Consider the following 5,185-nt stretch of genomic DNA (forward strand, 5'->3'; position numbering starts at 1 on the left):
AGTCTGCAAGTCACATGTACATAAATGATATTACTACCATAGAGAAACTGGAGATACATGTAATCATTCAACGTTACAAACACCAAAGCAACAGGATTGTTGTACACTGACTCATCAGTAACCAAAATACTAGCAGCACTTCATTATCCTCTCTACCGTTACAATTTCCCAAATGAAAATCCAAAATTGTTACTCACCCTAATTCATTTAAATCTGAAATTACAGATAGCACTAGGCTTTGAACAAATATTACAAATAATAAGGATCGTACATGAACAAAACTTTCCTGCTCTTTCTCGTTTGCTTTCATGGTACATTACTTTTACCAATTTACTTATGACTGACACTTAAATAATCAGTTACAAAAGACAAGTTAGTCACTTCTGATTGGGATAGCTTTTAAATTTCACCGTTCTACTTCTGTGCAAGAGACGCACCAGAGAATGTTTAGTGGTCTTCAAAATTTACAATATTTCAAAATCAATAAAAAGTGCACTGGTGATTGTGAAGTGCAGAATTGATTAGTGATAAAGAATACAAGCCAGAAGTTAAAATTAAATGGGATGCACTGGTTAAGTTCCAACTACAGATCATGAATACCAAACAATATTTGTAAAACAACGATTTATTTTATCATCTTAAGATGCCAATATTTTCCAAACAGGATTTTTGACTAACTGAAGATTATCTGTCTTGTTTTCCAGTACATCATGTTGATAAAACATTCAATAATTCTAGCAGTACAGCAAGGACATCTGCCGTAGGATTAGGTCCTAATGCACTTTCAATTAACTGACTCTCTTTAGTGAATAGTCACAATGGCTGTGAAAGAGTATTTCTGGCAAGATGGGTTCGGCACCAAAAAAATAAGCTTGAGTGAGCTTAACAATTCGCAACTCTATATCCTTTCGGACACACCTGCCTCTTCATCGCTGGCCTTTGTCCAACAATCTGCCTATCAAATAACCCCCTTGCTTGTGTACACCTATAAACTAGCCAATCTCTGTCCTTTCCCTCCTCTCTCCCAGCTTTCTTTCCTACTTCCCCCCTTCCCTACAATCAGTCTGAAGATGGGTTCCGACCTGAAACGCTGTGTATCGATGTTTTCCAGGGATGTTGCCTGACCTGCTGATTTACGCCAGCATTTTGTGTCCATCTCTAGCTTGAATTAGTCTGTTTTGTTAGAAAGCATGGGACAAAACAAATGTCGAACTCAGAACTTGATTTGCTTGCTCTAGCTTGGACTCTGGTCAACCCACTAAATAAATTATAGAATAGCAAAATAGTAGATAAAATTCAACAAAAGCCTGTTTGAGGTGCTAGCCTTTGATCAAACAGCAGTAATAATAATAATAATAATACATTTTATTTATATAGCGCTTTTCATATACTCAAAGACGCTTTACAGAGATTTTGAGAACATAGGGAAATGAATAAATAGATAAATAAGTAAATAAATAAATGAACAGAGAAAGGAGACAGAAGGTGAGGTGACCTTCAGTGGTTGAAGGCAGTACTGAACAGGTGAGACTTCAGCGATGTTTTGAATGTGGTGAGTGTGGGGGAGTCTCTAACGGTTTGGGGTAGTGAGTTCCATAGGGTGGGAGCAGCGATGGAGAAAGCCCTGTCCCCCCAGGATCTGAGTTTAGTCCGGATGTGGGGGGATACGAGATTGGCAGCGGCAGAGCGGAGGGTGCAGGTGGGAGTGTGCCTGTGGAGGAGGTCGGTCAGGTAGGATGGGGCCAGGTTATGGAGGGCTTTGTAGGTTATGAGGAGGATTTTGTACTGGATTCTCTGGGGGATGGGGAGCCAGTGGAGTTTATAAAGGACGGGGGTGATATGGTCACGGATCGAGGTGTGTGTGAGTAGACGGGCAGCGGAGTTTTGAATGTATTGAAGTTTATTGATGATTTTTGAGGGTGCGCCATAGAGGAGGCTGTTGCAGTAGTCCAGACGGGAGGTGATGAAGGCGTGGATGAGGGTTTCTGCAGCTGTGGAGGAGAGGGATGGACGGAGACGGGCAATGTTTTTGAGGTGGAAGAAGGCTGTCTTTGTGATGTGTTTGATGTGTTTGTCGAAGGAGAGGGTTTGATCAAGGATGATTCCAAGATTCCGGATGTGAGGTGAGGTGGATACTGGGAGACCATCAATGTTGAGGATGAAGTTTTGGGTGGATTTGGTGAGCATTTTTGGACCAATGATGATGATTTCAGATTTGTTGCAATTGAGTTTGAGGAAGTTTGATTGAAGCCAAGATTTTATTTCAGTAATGCAGTTTGTCAGTGTAGAGTGTGTGGTGGAGGAGATTGATTTGGTGGAGATTCAGTGACTGAACTTTGTTGTTAGCAGTATTTTTAAGATGCGAGTGACCTTGAACATGCTTTATGGCGAATGCCCCATTTCTAACATGAGTTTCCCTTTGAGGGTACGGTACCATTTTGTCTCTGCACTGGTACTAAGAGGCTGAAGCATTAAACCAGGGAGACGAGTAGGGTTACATAACTAAAGGGTCGTTAGAAAAACAAATCTGGTTCATGAGAATGTTAGACAACAAAATGCTGGAGTAACTCAGCATCTCTGGAGAGATGGAATGAGTGACATTTTGGTTCGAGACCCTTCTTCAGACGCCAGCATTTTGCGTCTATCTTTGATTTAAACCAGCATCTGCAGTTCCTTTATACTCATGAGAATGTTATATGGGGTACAAAATCTGTCATCCTTCTTAAGTTTGGTTTACATGTGACACCAATGTAATTCATAATTGCCTCTTCAGTTCAAGCCTTTAAGAATCGACCATAACTGAAGCCCTTGCCAACAATATCTACAAGATAACTAAAAAGGCAATACGGGGAGAAAAGATGAGGTACGAGGGTAAACTAGCCAATAATATAAAAGGAGGATAGTAAAAGCTTTTTTAGGTATGTAAAGAGGAAAAAAATAGTCAAGGCAAATGTGGGTCCCTTGAAGACAGAAGCAGGGAAATTTATTATGGGGAACAAGGAAATGGCAGACAAGTTGAACCGGTACTTTGGATCTGTCTTCACTAAGGAGGATACAAACAATCTCCCAGATGTTCTTGAGGCCAGAGATCCTAGGGTGACAGAGGAACTGGAGGAAATCCACATTAGGCAGGAAAAAGTTTTGGGTAGACTGATGGGACTCAAGGCTGATAAATCACCAGGGCCTGATGGTCTGCATCCCAGGGTGCTTAAGGAGGTGGCTCTAGAAATTGTGGACGCATTAGTGATTATTTTCCAATGTTCTATAGATTCCGGGTCAGTTCCTGTGGATTGGAGGGTAGCTAATGTTATCCCACTTTTCAAGAAAGGAGGGAGAGAGAAAACGGGAAATTATAGACCAGTTAGTCTGACATCAGTGGTGGGGAAGATGCTGGAGTCAATTATAAAAGACGAAATTGCGGAGCATTTGGATAGCAGTAACAGGATCGTTCCGAGTCAGCATGGATTTACGAAGGGGAAATCATGCTTGACTAATCTACTGGAATTTTTTGAGGATGTAACTAGGAATATTGATAGGGGAGAGCCGGTGGATGTGGTGTACCTCGACTTTCAGAAAGCCTTCGACAAGGTCCCACATAGGAGATTGGTGGGCAAACTTAGAGCAAATGGTATTGGAGGTAGGGTACTGACATGGATAGAAAGTTGGTTGACAGACAGAAAGCAAAGAGTGGGGATAAATGGGTCCCTTTCGGAATGGCGGGCAGTGACTAGTGGGGTACCGCAAGGCTCGGTGTTGGGACCGCAGCTATTTACAATATACATCAATGACTTGGATGAAGGGATTAAAAGTACCATTAGCAAATTTGCAGATGATACAAAGCTGGGTGGCAGTGTGAACTGTGAGGAAGATGCTATGAGGTTGCAGGGTGACTTGGACAGATTGTGTGAGTGGGCAGATGCTTGGCAGATGCAGTTTAATGTGGATAAGTGTGAGGTTATCCACTTTGGTGGTAAGAATAGGAAGGCAGATTATTATCTGAATGGTGTCAAGTTAGGAAAAGGGGACGTACAACGTGATCTGGGTGTCCTAGCGCATCAGTCACTGAAAGGAAGCATGCAGGTACAGCAGGCAGTGAAGAAAGCCAATGGAATGTTGGCCTTCATAACAAGAGGAGTTGAGTGTAGGAACAAAGAGGTCCTTCTGCAGTTGTACAGGGCCCTAGTGAGACCGCACCTGGAGTACTGTGTGCAGTTTTGGTCTCCAAATTTGAGGAAGGATATTCTTGCTATTGAGGGCGTGCAGCGTAGGTTTACTAGGTTAATTCCCGGAATGGCGGGACTGTCATATGTTGAAAGACTGGAGCGACTAGGCTTGTGTACACTGGAATTTAGAAGGATGAGAGGGGATCTTATCGAAACGTATAAGATTATTAAGGGGTTGGACACATTAGAGGCAGGAAATATGTTCCCAATGTTGGGGGAGTCCAGAACCAGGGGCCACAGTTTAAGAATAAGGGGTAGGCCATTTAGAACTGAGATGAGGAAAAACTTTTTCAGTCAGAGTTGTGAATCTGTGGAATTCTCTGCCTCAGAGGGCAGTGGAGGCCAATTCTCTGAATACATTCAAGAGAGAGCTAGATAGAGCTCTTAAGGATAGCGGAGTCAGGGGGTATGGGGAGAAAGCAGGAACAGGGTACTGATTGAGAATGATCAGCCATGATCACATTGAATGGTGGTGCTGGCTCGAAGGGCCGAATGGCCTACTCCTGCACCTATTGTCTATTGTCTATTGCACAAGGGTTGCAGCCCTGTGGACTGTCTGCCAACCGACAACAGTAATGAGTTCAATCTGGCAAAGCAGAATTCTCACAGTGAAGAAAGCTAATGGCATGTTGGTCTTCATTGTGAGAGGATTTGAGTTTAGGAACAATGAAGTCCTACTGCAGATGTACAGGACATTGGTGAGACCGCACCTGGAGTATTGTGTGCAATTTTAATCTCCTAATTTGAGGAAGGACATTCTTGCTATTGAGGGAGTGCAGCATCACCAGGTTAATTCCCGGGATGGCGGGACTGACATATGATGAAAGAATGGGTCGACTGGGCTTGTATTCACTGGAATTTGGAAGGATGAGAGGAGATCTCATAGAAACATATAAAATTCTTAAAGGATTGGGCAGGCTAGATGCAGGAAAAATGTTCCCGATGTTGGGGGAGTCCAGAAC

The sequence above is a fragment of the Rhinoraja longicauda genome, unplaced genomic scaffold, assembly GCF_053455715.1.
Source record: "Rhinoraja longicauda isolate Sanriku21f unplaced genomic scaffold, sRhiLon1.1 Scf000474, whole genome shotgun sequence".
In the NCBI taxonomy this organism is placed as follows: domain Eukaryota; kingdom Metazoa; phylum Chordata; class Chondrichthyes; order Rajiformes; family Arhynchobatidae; genus Rhinoraja; species Rhinoraja longicauda.